Source organism: Megalopta genalis, chromosome 2 (assembly GCF_051020955.1).
Source record: "Megalopta genalis isolate 19385.01 chromosome 2, iyMegGena1_principal, whole genome shotgun sequence".
Taxonomy (NCBI): Eukaryota; Metazoa; Arthropoda; class Insecta; order Hymenoptera; family Halictidae; genus Megalopta; species Megalopta genalis.
In genome coordinates this window covers 17,712,424-17,732,698 of record NC_135014.1, presented here as the reverse complement: position 1 = coordinate 17,732,698, position 20,275 = coordinate 17,712,424, and the positions used below count along the sequence as shown (strand labels likewise).

General features: G+C 40.7%; 1 protein-coding gene across 2 annotated transcripts in view; it reads left to right on the top strand.

Moving 5' to 3' along the window:
• The window catches only part of LOC117219293 (protein turtle homolog B), a 329,095-nt gene that overhangs the window by 65,598 nt on the left and 243,222 nt on the right, over positions 1-20,275 (top strand). The window lies entirely within an intron of this gene.

Sequence of the window (20,275 nt, the reverse complement as noted above, 5' to 3'; positions counted from 1 at the left end):
GTTGTTTAGCAACGTTTAACTAATTCGTACGTTTCTTTTTGAACGTAGTCTCGATTGTGCGTTGGAGCTAAGCAACTGGAATTGTTTTATAATTATTGAATTATATTCAGTTATGTGGAATAACATTAATACTTTGCGTTGTTTGGACAATCGAGTAGAATTTTCTATTAAATAAAGAAGGTATAAAATAGGTTCACTCTCTGCGAGACGTCTGTGATTCAACTAGGTGAAAACTATAACGATTGGAAAAGACAAAATACATTATCACATGCTGTCGCGATTAAATTGTATCGCGTGGTGAATAGAAAACTATTTGCTATATTGATTTTTGCATTCAACCTATTTGTTGAAATTCAGCGATAATTAAAACAGCAAAACGGAAATGTTGATAATGAAAATATGGAACAATAGAAATAACGGAGACGTACATTTTTTTGACACTATTTTTACCGAAAGGATCAAAAGGCATCTTTAAACAATTTTAATTTCACACTATTTTTACCCAAAGGAATTAAAGGACATTTTTCAATTATTTTTTAAAAATGAATTCGGTAAATTCTATCTGTACAAAATATCGGTAAAAATAACATCGAAATTGTATTTCAATAAAAGTAACGAATAAACAATTAATCATTATTCGGTTAATTACTATTCGAGTTATTCACTGGACAAATATGAATAATAAGATGTATCTCTTATTTATGAATTCAAATTTCAAAGATTACGTATTAATTATCATCCAATTGTTTATTATTTGTATTCGGCACAACTCATTCATAATTAATTCATAATTAATGTATTTGAATTTCCTAGTGTTTTCTATTTGTACACCTACTGAATTAGGAATTGCATTCTAATCTAATTGAATGGTCATCTGAATTACAATGTAATCGAATTACACTGTAATTGTATTACAATGCAATTGAATTGCAATGTAATTGAATTACGATGCAATTGATCAAGCTATATCTTCTTTTTGGTTCATGTTAGGAAAAAATGTGAAAGGAGAAAGATGAAAAGCTTTAAAGGAGTCATTATGTGAAATAAATAATTTTTCCATAGTTGGGCGCGTAGAGATCGTGTGAACATTATCGACGTATATAAAAAAAAAATGAATGCTTACATTTCTTTCCCATATATCAAATTCTTTCTTTATTCTGCAAAAAAATATGTTAGGGCAATATTATCGAAAAATGAATAGTTTAAAAGATTTTTTGAAAAAATGTCTTCTTCCATCACCTTTCCAAAACATTCTTAATATTTCACACAACGCTTCTTAATCGTTTCCATTGCCGAATTAAGTTGTTGCTTGGCTATTGCTCCGCAACGAACTGTAATTTGTTCTCTGCAGAACAAAGAAAGGATTCGATATATTCGAAACAAAAAATGTAAATATCCAATTAGAAAAACGTCGATGATCTTCGCATGATCTCAACGCGTCCACCTACGGAACAACTATTCACTTGACATTATGTCCCTTTTAAGACCATTTATCTTTCTCCACTAACATTGTTTCCTAACCAAAACGAAGATCATAGCTTATTACAGTTCCGTGAATCACCCTGTAGCCGAACAAAATCGCATCCTCTAAATGGTACTTCGAGTCGGGGAACACGAGAAAGAATCGTCGACGGACCAAGAGCGTGCGCACAGGTTTCCGGTATGAAATGTCGAATCGTGGCAGTCGGCGATCGGTAACAGAAACCGGAAAGATCGAGAAGGAGTACAGCCGAGAATCTCGGTTGCAAGCTGGAGCTTCTCGAGCGGGCATTACGTCGCCTCGTAAAAAAGTCTTATTCCGCGGAAAGAAAAATGCATAAAAGAGGCGCAAACTCGGTTTTATTCGTCTCGCGAGCAGTGGATCCGAGGCGGGGCCAGACCCCCTGCCCCCCTGCCGTTCATGGTTCGCCGGCACTCGTACGCCGGTACTCGACGATAAAAACTTTCGAAATGTCTTGGTTCGAAGGCGCCAATGATATTCGAGCCGCGGCGAGAGCTGCAGAAGCAGAATTCAATATTAATATTTAATCTCTGCGAGCGGATGCCAACGGCGAACCGGGACCGTGCCACGGGGAGAATAAATTTGGTCGCGAGTCGGCCCCGCGGAATTCATGCGAATCCTTAGGGTTCGCGACGCGTCGCGAGTCGCGAGACGGCGAACTCGCAACCCGTCGTGCCGCCGCGTTATTCCAACGACCCGCCCGGACAAAACTATTTCGTCGAATTTACGATAGAACCTCGCGGAAAGAACCGGCGGCTTCGTAATACGCAACGATGTCGTAAAAGATTCCTAATATCCCGCCGCAATCCCGTAAAATATTCCGTTAAAAATCCGACCGCGTTTAACACTTTGACTGCCGCGTCAGCCGTATGTGGCCAACGGAATTATCCCCGCGGATTTGAAGATTAAGCTAACCTGTTACATCTTCCACGATTCCATTAGGCTGCGAGGAACGTATGGAAAATATGAAAATATTTTATATATATAAGAATAATAAAAATAATAAAAATATATAATCTATTTTTATACGTCATTTTACAAGACTTAGTATCAAAGAAAAGTTTCCTTCGTCAGCTAAAAGCTTATCGATCGTAAAAAAGAAAATAGGAATATCATTAGACCTTGTTTACTTGCACGATGCCTTGCATTTGACTGCACGCTCTATAAATGCACAAGAATACGCAGTTTAGTAATTAACCATCCGTAGACCAGGTGAACGAACTGAACATTATCTGTCTATAAATATATATAATTTTAATCAGAATACACGTTTAAATGGCGTTTCAACGTTTTAATAATTAGCACTGAAATGTATTATTAATAACGACAGTTTTAAAACCGTTGCCTCGTGTTGTACGATTTCACTTTTCAATTTTGATTTGATTGAATAAAATGTCGTTTCCACTCTAAGTAAATACCAAATATATGTGATGTACAAAGCGAAAGCGTTTGCTACACTTAAATATAAATAATTACGATACACGTCGAGTGTCTTATACATTATTTTGTCCAGCATTACCGAAACTATTATCGTATCTCATTTTTAGACACTGAGAGTCAAAAGCGTGATCACAAAAATGACGAATTCCTGTTGCTCTATGACATTCCGCGTTATGAATATTCGCCACTGAAATTTAATTCCATTCTGATTGATGGAGCTATCGATGCAAAATTGACTGTTCAATCAAGCGTAATTTGGTAATGCACCGCGTTGTTATTAAATAGAAATATTCAATCGAGTGGCATGCATACCTACTACTTCATCCATAAAGTTTGAAATCCAAATGGCGCCGAATTAATGGTAAAGGAACGAGGAGAATTGAAATTAAATTTGTGAAAATTCCGTAGCACAAAAGTCAAAGTACGAAATGTCTAGAATGGATGTCCAAATTATTGCCACATTAAATTCATCGCGTTAATTATTTCAGAAGTGATTCGACCTAAAAATCATTTCAATATGCAGCAGAATAATGTTTAAAATCTCTTTGATCAAAGAGAAGCGTTTTATATTATAAATATTATGTGTTAATTGCCAACTAACGGAAAATGTAGTGCAAAGGAACTGCAATGTCCCTATAGCTGTGATTTAAAAAATCGTCGTGTCCGTATAATTGCCACGAACGTGACTCAATCACTGTCATTCCTATTGACTAATTAATGAATTACAAGAAATTATTGCAAATCAAATCATTGTATATGAATAAACGTAACGCTACGTACGCGCATTGCAAACAACACAGACAATAAATGAGTGCAAGCAACATGCAAACATTTCACGATTTCGATCAAAATATCAAACTTCAAACAAGACAGATTTCAAGCTGGAAGCATAGATTAATGTATGCAGCGTATGCTGAGTATACTGGGCATACTATGCGTGCACGACACGTTAGTCGTACCGATTACTGACGACAGTAACATGGACAGAACAATAGAACATTGTCCCAAATGCTGCCACCACTAATTGTTATAAACTAACAACAAACGTCATTACACTTTTACCACTATACCATACTTTTTCGACTACAACTTTTCTTTCATTCGCATCAGTCGCATTTTTCACACGCTAACGATCCATTCATGATTTAATATAACTTATAAATATAAGGTGTTCCAAAAATGTCTCATAATCTGGAAATGGGGGGTTCCTCAGGTCATTTGAAGTAACTTTTCCCATAGAGAAAATGCGATCCGCTGAGTTGTTTGCAAATTATTAACGAAAAACAGCGACCAATGAGAGGCGAGATCAGCTGCCGCGGTACGGCCGAGCCAATGAGCGAAACTGAGCTTCTTGCGCTCGTTGATTGGGCTGCCTCGCGCCGGCAGTGCACGACTCTCATTGGTCAGTAATTTTTCGTTAATAACTTGCAAAGAAAGCAACGGATTGCATTTTCGCTAAGGAAAAAGTTACATTAGATGACCTCAGGAACCCCCCATTTTCGGAATGCGAGACATTTTTGGATCACCCTGAATTAGTGTGCAATGTTTCCCTATTATTACCTGAAACAAAATAATAGAATGAATAATAATAAAAATAAAATAAATAATAATAAAATAATAATATAATATATATATATATATATATATATATATATATATATATATATATATATATATAATAAATAATAATAAAATAATAAATAACTATCTTTCAAGTCGATCATATAAAATATGTGACTAAAAACAGAACAATTTTTATTTATCAATTTCTACGAAATTTCAGAATAGTAGAATGATTTTTGTTCCACTTCATCTTTGTAGATATAGCAAAATCACAATTTTGACAAGATTTGCTCCGGGTTGCCGATGAGCACTTGCATCAGAAAAATCTTTCGAGCGTCAACGATTAAGCAAAATAATTAAAATGGCAGTTATATGAGCAGTATGCCAATAATCGGTAAATCTGTGCTTCTAGAATTATTTTGGTCTTGCGGAACGTTTTGAAGGAGTAGATTGGCAATCAACGCGTTCGTCGTGACGGCAAAGGGTAGAGGTATCGGAATTCGAATCACGGACAAAGTGGCAGTGTTTCGACAGTGCTCGTTGCGATTCTCTAGGCGGCCGGTTTGAAACGCCGCGCGACCCGACAAAGTTCTTTGGCCGCGCGGTTTCTTCTCGCTTGGTAAAGCTGCCGAGCAATTAACTCTTCGCAGTTTGTCGCAGTATATTTCGCGCCGTTGAAGCACCCCGTGCTTGCGGAGGAGGACTATTACATTCCTGAATGTGCAAGCAGTTTCTTTTTAATCCTGGCACGCGTTTAATAAGCGCACTGTTGTCCGTTCCGTAGAAAGGCGGGATAGTTAACGCCCCTGCCGCAACTCGGAATAACTCGTTCCCTCTTCCTCTCTCTCTCTCTCTCTCTCCTCGCCCTCTCTTCCTCTCCTCGTTTTCATCTCGTTCTCTGTCCGGCCGTAAAAATCTTGGAAAATTCTCACGAAAACCATCGCGAGTACACGGCTCCCGTGTCGCGATTCCTCGGTCAGCAAAAGCCATGAAAACGTGTAAAGGAACAAGAGTTTCCTCGACGGGTTTCCGTTTCCGTCGCAGTTTCCATTCGAACGAGTCGGCTCCGGAATCTCGATGGCGGAGAGAATGCAACGTCTCGCTCCGAGCAACGCAACTTTGCATCCGAACGCTTTCTAATTAAGTCCCTCTCTCCTTCTCTCTCTCTCTCTCTCTCTCTCTCTCTCTCCCGGGCGCCGGCGGATTTGCATTTCATAAGGGACGTTCATTTACTTTACGACGATGAAGCACATTAATTACAGAACGACCGTGATGGGAGCGTGTATCGCGCTGACGGAGCTATTTGTTATCCAGATCGTAACCGCGTATCCTGTGTAACTTCATTTATGCAGGTATACACAGCTGTACCAATGCATGGCTAATAAGGGGGATTGATCGACAGCCATCTTGAAACTCGTGCTAGCCGGGCGTTCGAGAAAGTGAGTCGTGTACTACGCGTTATCGCCTCCTTCAGCCTCGCAACGAAAAGCCATCGATCCCCGGGCTCGCGTCGATCCCATCTCCCGCGAGCCGACGATGCCGATCCGTGCCGCGCCTCGTTAATTGTAAAGCGACTCCCTTATTTCGTCCATGGAAGTGCTTGTTTATTATCGTCTACGCGTGACGGTCGCCTCGAACGACAAATTAATTGTTCATTAATGTGAATTTTTTCTATGTCACACGAAGAGTTCGGCTCATTGAAATATTTCGTTTAATTGCATTTGTTTGGCACAAACGGGCCGGGGACCTTCTAATTATTCTACAACAATTCGACGCAATAATTGTAATCATAATATAATAATGGCAACAATAATAATGATAATAGTAATAATAATTGAATTAGGAAGAAGTGACAATAGTCACAGGTAACAATAGTAATAAGTAATAGCCACAATAGTAACAGGCATCGCCCCAAAATCATTTATACAAAATCTACAAATGTTACACTTGTCACATGCATACATATAGAGCAATCATTCGGAATACAACGACAATAGCATGAAAATTTCTGCAATAGAGACACCATCATAAACTTGGCATCGCCCGTGGATGATGGTCACAAATCAGAGGGGAAATCCTTTGAGAACTCATTACAATAATAATAATAGTAATAGTAACAATAATAGAATAATAATGAAAATTAAAATAATATGATTTCAATATACAAAGCAAATACAAACTAAACATCCTAGCTATATTATTATTATATAATAATATAATATATATATTAATATAATAATAGTAATTATATATATATATATATTAATTATAATATATAATTATATATATATAATGTAATTATTATACATATTATATATAATTATATATAATATATACAATTATATATAATGTAATTATATATAATATATACAATTATATATATATATAATTATTATAATTACTATTATTATTATATATATTAAAATGATCCATAAAGAAGTCAATGTCGTTAGTATATGTGTATAGTCAAATTGAAAGTCTTGCTCAAAGGATCCGTGTTGTATTTCTTATTACATATATTGTTGTACGTATTTCTTAATTAAAAAATAAAAATTTCTTAATTTAAATCCTTTGAAAGTCTTGATAGGATTCTATTTCACCTATCCATTCTTGCTATGGATGCATAAAATCCGCAGCCTGATCATTATAGAGAAAACGAGGACACGGTGAACATACACAAAGATACGATAGGTTCTCATAAAAGATTGCGGATGGTTCAAATGAATCGATTTCGTAACGCTAGGCTGGTCTAATTGCCACGTCCAATGCGCAGCTGTCCGTTATTCAGAGTAGATGCTTATAAGACTGACCATAAATTATTTAACACAATCATCAAAATTTGTACTTACATTAATTCAGTAAGCGACGACATTGACCTATTCTCTGGCTCTACCAATAAATTTAGGCAATCGGCTCTCAAAATCACCAATGTATCCTAATCGAAGTTATCATTTTGTTGTAAACAAATACTCCAATTGGACGTTCGTTACTCTAGTTTTGTAAGTCCGATTGTTATTTTCTTATCTATTTATATTGTACAATAGGGCTCTATTATCTATAAATAAGTAAATAAATAAATAAACAAATAAATAAATAATCTAAAAATAAATATCATGACCATTTGAGAATGATCTCGTCTGGATTCTTCGGCCAGTGGATCGATGAGGGCGCAGCGTGAAGCTGATCGACGCGCTCGAACAATCGTTTTTCACGCATTCGGCCGGTTCGACCGAACGTTATCTCGTCAATATTTACCGTCGGAGTTGAATCCATAGTTAACGGTTTATTAGCTTGTCGTGAATTAGCAGCTGTCATCGTCGCGCACTAAAAGAGATGATTTATCGATATCGACATCAAACATACATCGACATCATTTATTGGAGGCAGGAAATCTAGGTGGACGGCGGACGCGCGAGATAAAAGCGACGGGGGCCGATATCGGTGCTCGCAAATGCAAATCAGGTCGATGATCTGTGATCGGTCACCATTTATCTATCGGCGGGGGCTGCTAGGGCGTCACCGGCGATTTCGGTCGGGCTGCTACGTCCGTCCGTCCGGGTTATCATTAAATCTCCATCGCATTCATAGAACTCGCTGACCAATTATTGCGGTCAGCTTACACGGATAATCGGAGAGCCGCGTCCGCGCGGTTACGTTTCCGTTACGTGCTCGCTCGGATGTCTTGTCGACCGGTCATTGTCCGCGACCCTGGACCTCGTTAAAAGTCTGATAGCAATCGAAACGATTATCTGTAATTCCGCCCCGAGAACCGGAAACCGTTTCGAGCGGCATCGTCTAACAGGAGACGCGGACGAAACTTGATCTCTCGTATCTTCCGGCGAACGATCGCCTCTCTTTCTCTTACAAGGAGAAGTTCCCCAAGGCGCGACACTCGCTCCTCGATGAGATTTCGCACAGTGGTAGAGCTCGTAAAACCGGATCCAATGATACCCGGTTTTTTCGGACGGCTTATAGTTTTCGGGACATTTATTGTTAAGGTTGTTAGAGTAGCAAAGCCAGGAAGATAAGCTGGATTTCGGGCCGTGGCATCGTGCGGTGCGGTGGCGAGGCGGGGATGTGAAGGAGAAGAACCTATGGGAGAACTCACTCGTTCCCATTCCTAATAAGAATAGCCGCAACCTCGCTACCTCTACATATAACTCGAAGATATGCCTACGTGTCGCCTTCATCGTTGATGCCTCACCACGGTGCTTTAAATGAAAAAATGTTATCCTTTTCGTCGACTTATTTTTGCACGTAGAATCATCCTCTGATCGATTGTATCGCGACTTTTCACCCACCCTGTACAGAGTTTCGATTATTTCAATTAATAACGATGAAACCATAGAGGGATCTCAATCAATCCTCGACCCACCATTTTATTCTGTTGCACCATTAATTAACCGACAATAACAAGAATCGAACAATCAATTTGGAATTCGTATAATCGAAGTTCTACTGTGTCCGAAAAATCTATTTAACCCCAGCTCTCTCTCTTTGCTGAAATCGCTCCAATTTGATCACGCAAGCCGATCTATTTCGCGTAGAACGACCCGAATGGTCGGTTGGGCGTGACAGTGGTCGTGATCCGCGCATAGTCAGAGCCCATCAACGCGATTCGCGATTTATCTAAACGGTCCAGAGGCACGGCAAGAGAGAAAGAGAGAGAGAGAGAGAGAGAGGAAGAGAAAAAGAGAGAAAGAGACAAGAGAGAGAGAGGAAGAGAAAAAGAGAGAAAGAGAAAAAGAGAGAGAGAGAAAGAGAAAAAGAGAGAGAGAAAGAGAAAAAGAGAGAGAGAGAAAAAGAGAGAAAGAGAAAAAGAGAGAAAGAGAAAAAGAGAGAGAGAGAGAGAAAGAGAGAAAGAGAGAGAGAAAGAGAAAAAGAGAGAGAGAGAAAGAGAAAAAGAGAGAGAGAAAGAAAAAGAGAGAGAGAGAGAAAGAGAAAAAGAGAGAGAATCGCAGCCTAGAAAAATCGGTCGGACCGCTCGTTGTCCGAGGAAACGAAATTCTCGGACGACCAACGCTATTAGTTAAGCGACGTCCAACTACCGCGATAACGGTTAATCGGGGACCGAGGTACGCGTGACAATAGCCCGTAATAATGGTCGGGTGGGGGGGAGGGGCGGTTTGTCGGTTCATCCGTACTGTTCCGCGTACGAGAGGTCCGCTACCCTGTTGTGTAACAGCGTAGACAATGGAGCGATAATTCGAGCCGGTGGAACGCGGCCCCGGGCTGGCAAGACGCGTGCACGGTTCTACACGTAAGTCGACCACAATACCGTCGCGGAAACGGGTCAATTAACTTCTCGATCGGGGACGTTACCATGGACGCGTCGACATTTAATCGAACGCCGCGCCACATCGCGCCGTTGCGTTCGCCAGCTCGAGGCGATCGACGCCGATCCCTCGATTAAAACGCGAGGCTCAAGTGGATTCTCTCTTTCGCCTCTCTAACGTCGCGCCGCGCGCGAATAATGACCGTGATGCTCGAGAACAGCAGCGCATTAATAACATCGTCGCTCGCAGTTGCGAAGCACTTAATCCCGTACACGGACCCGCGAAATGCTTTAAAATTATTATATCGTGCTTTGTGGTTCGGCTAATAATTGAATACATCATCAGGACTGAATCAGGTCAATGGTATTGCTATTTATCGTAATTTGCACCGTTAAGGCCAAGGGACTTGATGCACAATTCTAGATTGTTTATTCTTCCCGCACTCTTACCCACTCCGCTCCTCCCTTATTTTAATTTAATTTATTTGGATATTTTGCATGTTGCGTATACTCGGCATGTTTAAGTTACAGGGTGTCCTAAAATTATGGTACTTCCGGGAAATTAGAGATTCCTGAGGTCATTCGAAGCAACTTTTTCCTTTGCAAAAATTTTCTTTCAGGCATCGTTAACGAATTATTAACGAAAAACAGTGACCAATGAGAGGCGAGCTCGGTTGACGCGAGGCGGCCGAGTGTTCACTCCTCATTGGTCAATATTTTTCGTTGATAATTCGTAAACAAAGCCAGGGATTGCATTTGAGCTAAGGAAAAAGTTACTTCGAACAATCTCAGGGACCCCTCATTTCCCGGAAGTACCATAATTTTGTATACTGTATACTGTAATTCGAAGTATAGTGCATCAGAATAACTGTACAACGTTTCTTGATACTTTAATACTAGCCGTGGTCAAAATGACCGGTCAAATGACCGTTTTCTTATTTTACTTTAGCGAGTAAGTAGCCGCCACAAGTCATACTGTTTAAGTGTATCTAAAAGAATTAAATTTATAGTTCCTATTAAAATAATGGCAATTTATATTATATAGACTTAACAGTTAAGTGTTGTGGTGTAGAACATGTGGTAGTAATTTCTCCCTTGCGGCTTGTTTTTATAGCTACCGATTGTCAACAATTACAGAAACGTGACGCAAGTCTCGAATAATCGTATCTGCTCCTCCCAAATTGTTATTTTTTCTGCGCAATCTGAGCGCGAATTAGGGAGAGTTTACCGTAGTTAATAGCGTGCATATTTACATATTCTCATGCACACCTTGCATGTTTTTCTTGCACAAATATCACATGCATTCCGCATATTTTTCGTGTACAAGTGTCATATGCGTTCTGCATATTTGTCGTGCATAAACATCCGCGGTCTAATAATAACGTATCGACCCCTGGCAGCCGAAAAGGTTAATACAGTAAATGCAATGCGGCGAAGATACTGAGCGAAGTTTTGCGAGCACCGTAGTTCCTGGAAGGCTTCGGAGAGGATTTTCGAACGGAGAACGTACTCGCGTGTCCACAACGGTGACCGCATCTCTTCGAGCCAGACAATAGAAGGATCGCCTAATGAAAATTGGAACCGGTCGAGACGGTCCGCGATCGTAACGGGACAACCAGGTTCTCTTCTTTGGCCGAGGAAAGAGGACAATGGATTTCGTAAATCTCGTTCACCGTCATCCGCTCTAATATAATAATTCTGGCGGGCGTTCTCGCATTCTCGGCCGTCGTAAATACGGCCGCCGATTGTCTGGCAAGGCGAGTCGGAGCGAGGCATCCGCAATCTCGAGAGGATGCGGATTCGTAGCTTCCTCTCTCTCTCTCTCTCTCTCTCTCTCTCTCTCTCTCTCTATTTCCCTCTCCCTCTTTCACTCTTTCCGCGGATCGTAGGTTATCGATATACCGAGGAGGTCGTTACATAGAGGCCAGACGAGTTTTGTTCCGGTCCCGTGGCTAATTCCGCGATCGCGTCTCGCGAGACGCCGCGAATCGATACGGCGGATCGGCGGATCCGCGGATGAAAAATCTCTGTAACAGCGCGCTTCGATTCCGCTGGCTCGTGAATCGAGAGAAATGAATGTGAAGCCCTCCCTTGCTTCGCCTCTTGCCCCTCTCTCTCTCCCGCAGTTTCTCTGACTCTCTTTTTCTCTCGCTGTCTCTCTGTTTCTCTTTTTCTCTCCCTCGCTGTCTCTCGATCCCTCGTTGCCTCTCTCTTTCTCTCGCTGTCCCTCTGTCTCTCTTTTTCTCGCTGTCCCTCTATCTCTCTTTTCTTTCGCTGTCTCTCTGTTTCTCTTTTTCTCTCGCTGTCTCTTTCTCGCTGTCTCTCGATCTCTCGTTGCCTCTCTCTTTCTCCCGCTGTCCCTCTGTCTCTCTTTTTCTTTCGCTGTCTCTTTTCTTCTCTCTCGATGTTTCTCCGTCTCTCGTTGCTTCTCTCGCTGTCCCTCTGTCTTTCTTTTTCTCTCGTTGTCTCTCTGGCTCTCATTTCTTCTCTATCACTGTCTGCCTCTCCCTTCCTCTCTCTCGCTATCACCCTTTCACTCTTTTCCTCTCTCCCGCCGTCTCTCTGTTTCGTGTCTGTCTCTCTGTCATTCTTTTTCTCCCTCCCGCCGTCTCTCCGTCTCTCTTCGTCCCGCGCGACCGACGCGCCGCGTCCCATTTCACGAGAGTTCGCGAGGAAGAATACCCATCGAATGAGAAACGATCTATTACGGAGCTATGAAAATGATTCCATTGAAATCGAAAGAGCTTAGAGATGAAACCCACGGGAGCGGGGAAATACTCGATACAGATCGAACGATCATCCGTCTTCTGGGATTGCCGCGAAACGAGTGCATTGTGGACTTCGCCAATCACCACCCTTTTCCAGCGGTACGCTCTTTTGTCACCCTCCCTTTCTTCCACGCCTCCCGATCCCCCCCGAGCCGCTCTGTCGCCGCCGCACACTCCCGGAGCCTCTCTCGATCCACCTCCGCCGAGGCGCGCAACCCCGCCGCGCGTCGCGGCCTCGGATTCGACTCTTTTGTTCAAGTTCTTCCATTCCTTAAAGCGCTCTTCCTCGTCAACGAGTCACGGATAAAATCGATCCTCGTGCTTGTTCTGCCTACTTCTTCTCGCTTCTCCTACCCGGAAAGTAGGGATACTCCATTGGTCCGGCGGGCGTGATCGAAAAAATTCGCGCCGCGGCCCGCGATCTGGCGGGCTTCAATTTTCCGGGGAATATGACAGTTCCGTGGGAAATGATAGCGAGCTACGATTCTCTCTTCTTGCTTACCGAGATCTTGCTTGTTCCTTCGCGACGTTTACCTTCGATTTCCTCAGCTTTACGTGGCTGGAACTTTGTAGAATGCGTCGGATGCAACATACTGTCTCGGAAATTAATCTCGTGTTAGATTCAATATTTTTTCAGTCACCTTTTACGTTCTATTTTCGCTTTACTTGGAATCGATTTGTTCGCAGAGTTTAACGCTAATTTCACCGAGCGCTAAAATCACACATTTATTTTTTATTATAATATTTACTACAACTTGAATTTTGTTATAAATTTCTGATTGTATATCCGACGAAATAAATGTATTGAATAAATACCCATAAATTTTTGTTTTACAATATCAATAATTCAGTTTAATTTAATTTAATTTAATTTAATTTAATTCATTTTATTTTAACTGATTTATGTATACGGGTAAACACACACACACACACACACACACACACACATACACACATTTTCGCAACGACAGAACAAAAACGTATCATATCTCGACTGACAGAGAATCGGCGAATCGGCAAATTCGGTAAACAGTTTAAAATAAGCAATAATCGTAAATTAAGAAATTTTGAACGCGTGAAAACGACGCGTTCCACGAACCTGGTGTTAAACATGTTCGTTAGAGAGACTTGTCTTGTGCTATTGCAGACACTTTTCCACGTGACTTCATCGCACGAGTAGCTGCAGCGTTAGGAACACACGTGGTCTGATTCGATAAGCATTCGTACCGGCGCAATATTCCCCCCGAGACAGTACATTTAGGATATACCGCATCGTTGCGTGTAAATAGTCGTATTTATAATGGCAACAAGGTTTAGCAGCGATAACAACGCCTGGCTCGAGTAACGAGGTCAACGAAAACGATATTAAGAACTGTTCGAAGTTCAAACTTTGCTCGCCAGGGACATTGATCGACATGCTTCGTTCTCAATGAGCTGCCACCGTTTTTATTTATCGGACATTGTTCGCGTCGAGGAGTAAAAACGACCATCAAAATCAAGGGCAACAACACAGCTCTTTCGACAGGCATTGCAGGATACTTTGGGATATTAGGAAACATCTATTTTTGCTTTAAATAAGATTACATCGATAGGTTACATTATTTTATTAAAAAACATTTGATGACAAGATCATTAGATTTCGTTCTTCCTCGTGATGCGAATAGATCAACCCCTTAAATGACAGTAGACAATTTTATTTTACGCATTTCTGTATTCTTCATCGAACAAGAAAATTACCTTAGTTAATAAACTAGTTGCGGCTGTGCAACAATACTTATACGGTGCAAATTCTGTCAATTAACCCCTCCCTCCCTCCTCCATTCCTAACCCTTTTTCTCATTTTCCTAATCCCAGTACATATCTGGGATTCTATTTTGTTTGCTCTAGCGATTTCATACTGTATTATACTCTTCTATTTTCACCGTTTTCGCATTATTTAAATATCTTGATCGCTTGCTCCATCTTCTGTTGTATCTTTCGCTTTCTTTACTTCTTTTTGATATGCTAAATTATCGACGTAATTACTTAGTTATTTATTTTTGTTTAGAAGCACGTATTTCCTCATTTTACACCGGAATTATGCGACTTATTGTCATACTATCATACAATTTGTCTCATAATTATGTTAACACCCGGAAAGGGGTGATTCCTGAGGTCATCTGAAGTAGCTTTTTCCTTAGTGAAAACACAATCCGCGGCTTTGTTTACGAGTTATTAGCGATAAACACTGACCAATGAGAGGCCAGATCAGTTGGCGCGAGGCGGTCGAGCCAATGAAAGGAACTGGGCCGCCCATTGGCTCGCGCCAGCTTATCTCGCCTCTCATTGGTCACCGTTTTTCGCTAACGCTTTAGCGATCACTGACACAACAGTTCTGCCATGACACAAACTGGCGTTAACGGCCGCTGGTGCAACATGTGCATGTATCATGCGCAGTGTATTTAGGAAAAGTCTCTGCGCAAGGAGTGGGGGCAGGCGACGCATGCGCGAGAGTCCCACACAGCGACGTGGCGCGTCTGCAGGGTGACACCTATTGTATCGTATTGTACCTGCAGCTCTGCGTCGCGTCGCCGTAGTTCGGAATTACAATGCTCGCCCGGTAGACGCGCCGCGTCACTGTGCGCGAATCCCTCCACATGCGCCGCCGGCCCACTCCTTGCGTAGCAATTTTTCCTGAATACACTGATCACGTGACGATCGGTACCAGTATCGGTGGTACAAGCTACTAGTCACTTTCGATTTGACTGTGAACGAGTGCCAGATCGCAATTTACCTTGATAATATAATAATAAACCTAATATTTTAATATTTATGAAGTTTACCTGACAATTGATAGCTGATTTGCAAACTGTAATTGAATTACAATTTTGCTTATTTGTAAAATAATAAATCGTAATCGTAACAGTAAATAGTAATCGTAAACAAAGCCGCGGATTGCATTCTCGCTAAGGAAAAGTTTACTTAAAGTTAACATAATTATGGAACACCCTGTATAAACAGGCTATTTCTCCCGTTGATCAAAAAACAAATATTCTTATCCTTCTTGTTATCAGCATTAAACATCGTCTCGCAAACATGCCAGAGTGTCGCGCTGGGTATCCGTCGCAGAATCTCGAAGAAATTAGAATTTTGATTCGCTCGATTCGATTAGATTCTGATTACTGGAAGTATATTGATGGAAGCCGGGGGGCGTGTCGCGTCGCGCTGCATCGTTTCGAGCTTGGGCACGATTTATCGAACCGAACAGGGTGATTTACACAACGGCGAGGGGTAGAAGAAAAGTGGAAGGGTGGGGGGGGGCGAGCGGGGCTGTGTTCGGATATTACGGAGCGGAGATACATCGCCGGCTAAGGAGCAGGGTGGGAAACGCGCGTAGAGACGTTTAATGTCGGCGTCGCGACGCGGGAACAGCCGACAGCAGACGACACGCGACGGATCCCCGTGTTCGCCGGCGCGGTTGCTGTCGTCGCTCGTGTAATCGGATATTATATTATATTCACCGATCGGATTGATATCTCTGTCCTATTATGCGGCGGCATGAATCCCATTTCGAAGAATGCCGGGCCGCGGTTTCACAGTGATATTCGAATGGAGGGTAGATAGGCGGCGTGACGAGGGGGCTGGCTGACGGAAAGTGACACCCCAGAAATGACGGGGACGGCGACTGTGCGGGATGGGACGGCGGGAGAGCTGCAGCTGCAACCGGAATCAACGATTTCGTCCGATCGAACACGACGCACGGTGCACAGTCTTCGCGGGCGTTCGGGACGAAGCATAAATGTTGAACTAATGAATTTTCAGAATAAGCGCTGTAACATTTTTTTTTTTTTAATTGTACACGGATGCACCGATTTGTGCAAGAAACATACAATTATATTAAAAGAATTGAAGTCATTTTCGTTTCTTCTGAGATTGATAATGTTTGCATAATATGCATTATTCAGTTGTTTTTAAACTAAGAACCGTCTAACATGAAGTAACGTAGAACAAATCGGAGCGATGTTTTTTCGTGTTTCTCGTTCGAAGTCTCGTCAAAATTGATAAATAGATAAACACAATAGATAATAAACGTAATAGATAAAGAATAAACATAAAAAAGGAAGTATGAATTATTAAAGATTGTAAGAAACGATTTAGTATTTATGAAGACACCGCGACACTAAACACAGATTGTAAACGTGTAATTTATCACAGAACAATTCTGACAAGTATTTAACGAAATGCACGAAAATTTGGAATTTCAATTCTAATGAATTTTTATTATAAATTTGGATTACAATAGGTTTTTAATAGAAATCTGAATCTCGTATACTTTGAAGAGAAATTTAAATCTTGGTACTAGCGTAATCCTTGACGATACGTGGATTTTGGTAAACACTTTGTACATTTATTAATATCCTCTGATACAGAAATTTACGGTTTAAATACTTTGGTTTTATCAGTTTTCTTCATTAACGCACATTGTGCGACGATCACGGAAATCAACGCGATTTCCATGCGGACTTATGGCGACCTCTTCTTCTCTCTCTTTTCCTCTCTCTCTTTATCGATGGCATTTGATAAAACGGACTCCGAGCGTTAATTAAGAACCGTTTGGAAATCGTTTTAATTAAGAAATTAATTCAATTTTTCGAAGAGGAATGGCTGGTTTGCCGTGTTTCTTCGCTCGGACCAACTGAATTACGAAATTAAAAGCATCGCCGCGATCGTCGGACACTTCTGGTGCTCCTCTCGTCCACTCTGTCCTCCTCTGTCGACAATCTTTCAACGGAGATTAGATCGAAATGGCTGCTGCTAAAAATTAATTTTCTCGCAGGTTTGTTTTAACCGTTGTTTAGAATATTCTATTGGAGGCGTAGGAGAAATGATCACACTTTTCTATCTGACTGAAGGAACACTACACTTTTTATACAGATCGAAAGTACAGTAATAATTGTATCTCCCCTTCCCAAGTTGTCAATTTTTGGGGCGCAACCAAACTGTAATGCTTGGCTGTATATGCTTGAAAGTTCACAAAAATGTCAATTAAAAGTGCTAGCATGGCCAGGTCTGATTTTAAAAGGTCAACCAAGAAGGAAGGAAAAATAAGGGTGCTGACTTTCGTTTGGAGTTCAGTTAATTTCTCTGCTGGCTTCTATTTAATATTATCTATTTATTATTGTTAATCTCTGCTAATTCTTATTTATTTTTTGCTATTTATTAATCTATCATCACTTACGTTTTATAATTTAATTTCATGCATGGAGATAACATTCGTCATTTTTCCCCTCATTTTTTCTTCCTTCTTTGTTGACCTCTCAATGTCAAATCAGATCTTGATAGCACTTTGAATCACATTTTTTGTGATCTTTGTAGCGTACACTTTCGATCTATGTACAGTCACTCCATTAATAATCGAACACCTTTTAAAACGCAATAATTTCTTCAAAACCGGGCTAAACGATTATTAATCTTGCTTTTACATTAAATTTCCGAGACAACATTGCCAAAAATAATTGTTGCTAGAAAATTTTATGTTTGGCTCCTGCTTCTAGTAATCGATGCAGATCTCTTGCATTAGTCGCGAACCGAATCTCTTGCGCAAACCGAAATAGAACAGTTATACTAGGAACCGATAGAATATTCAAGTATAATAACCAAAAACGGAACCGATAAAAGCCAGAACAGCTACATCTTCCAACAGTTCTGGATACTTTCTTGGTTCTCCATAACAGTTTCAAGAACCGAATCCGTTGTCATAACTGTTTCCAACTCCTGCTTTCCGATTCCAGTTCGTTCATCAAATTACTTCGATTTTCTGGGAATTTTTCGAGTTGTGATTTTTGCCAGTTAACAGATCAACAAGGATACATGTGCGAATCTATTGTAAATAGTCTGCACTCTTCTATCGATCTTCTTTTCAATCGTCCACTACTTTCTTTCAAACAGAATTTAAGGCGTATTACTTAATATCGCAACGTTATTATAGTCCGTAGGGCTTTATCATACTAATTTAAGGAATTACGGTTATCTTATTATACCTAACTTCTGTATTTTCTTTTGTAATTTTATAACTAATGGGTGGCTTCCCGTACATACTAAATAAACAAATAAATAAATAACTAAAATATTATCTACACTAAACGTACGAGCAATTAGAACTACTTGTTCGATGGAATACTTTCTTGGAGAGCGGTAACTAAGGATTTTGAATGTTTGAACAAGCTCGGCTCGCGGAGATTCGTTCGCGATTTTTATTTCTCTCGTTTTTTTCTTCGACTGCCGCCGCGGCTCCTACCGTTCCCCGTAACGTCGTGTCGCGGCAAACGCTCGGGGAATCGTAAATATCGTATAATTTCGATCCACTTTCGCGGAGCGAGGTAAACATCCAGGCACAGATATCCAGTGCAAACTAATTTCCTGTTCGATGCGGGACGAAGTACATGGAAGCAATCGCAAAGTTTTCTCCGATGCAAGGCCGCATTATAGTCGGCGCTCTGTTCGGGGAGAGACGATCCTTTCAGGCGTTTCATTAATTAGCGTTCGCCGCCGCTTCCTTTCCATATTTCGCTCAACTCCGATGCGAGGCACTTCGTTTTCCGGCTGTTTCCGACGCCCCCGCCCGCCGACCCCTTGTGTTTCGCCGGGTAGAAACTCGTCCCTCCGTAACTCGTTAATTTGACGCTACTTCGCAGCCGGAGATTCGTTCGAGGTTCGGCGCCTTCCTTCAGAATCGGCGAACACTGCGTACCAGACGATGAATATCTCGCGGTGTCGAAATCATTCGACGATTCTTGAACGAGGATCAGCGCGGCTTGCGGCGCACACTGGGCCAGTTCGAGAAATTCAGTGACATTCTGTTAGAACTTTTGTACCATTCGTGATATTGCAATGAAATTATCACCAAAAGTATTTAGAAAATAGTCATTTTGAACTATGGGTAATTAAATATTTTTTGCCTTTGTTAAACAATAATTTTGAATTAATTTTCATTGATATCTTTTATGGTAAAGAAAATTGTTGAAACGTGATTTTTGCAAACTATTTTGTAATTTCTAAATATATATTTCATATTTATGTTTTACACGTGAAACGTTTTGTAGAATATGTAAAATATAAATTCTCTTTTAAATCAACGCATAACAAAATTTATCGGAAAATTAAAAACGCATCGCGAGTGTGACGACAGATATTTTTTATAATCATTGATAATAATTATAATTTTTTAATGGTGCATTCCAGTAAACAGATACCATGAAAAAACTTCTGATCATTGTAACTATGAAGAAAATGATACGGCAAGGGGTTAATAATTTGTCAACAAAAAAATACAATTCATGAAAAGAATTCTTGTCACCTTTACCTTTCATTGAATAAAAACTTTTATTTGTATTAGAAACTATTAAACCGTTAAAAATGCATTGAAATGACATTGAATTGTGTAAATGTTGCGATAAATCCTTATAAAACCGTGTATAATAATTTCGACCGTCTAAATCGACGAAATTGCCTACTGTGCGATATTGAGAAAGCGCGAGTAACGAAGTAAGGAAGTAAGTAAAGTGATTGTTGAAACGTCGAAAATTACGGAAGCTATCGAGAGGCGAACGATCGGCGAATAATCTGAAAGCATAATGCACGGGATACGAATAATTTCCATCGTCGATGCAGCAACCTCGCAACTTTATCGATGAAACCGTGCAAAAATTGCCGGAAAGCTACGCGTCGAATTTGTTTCGCGTTTCTCGC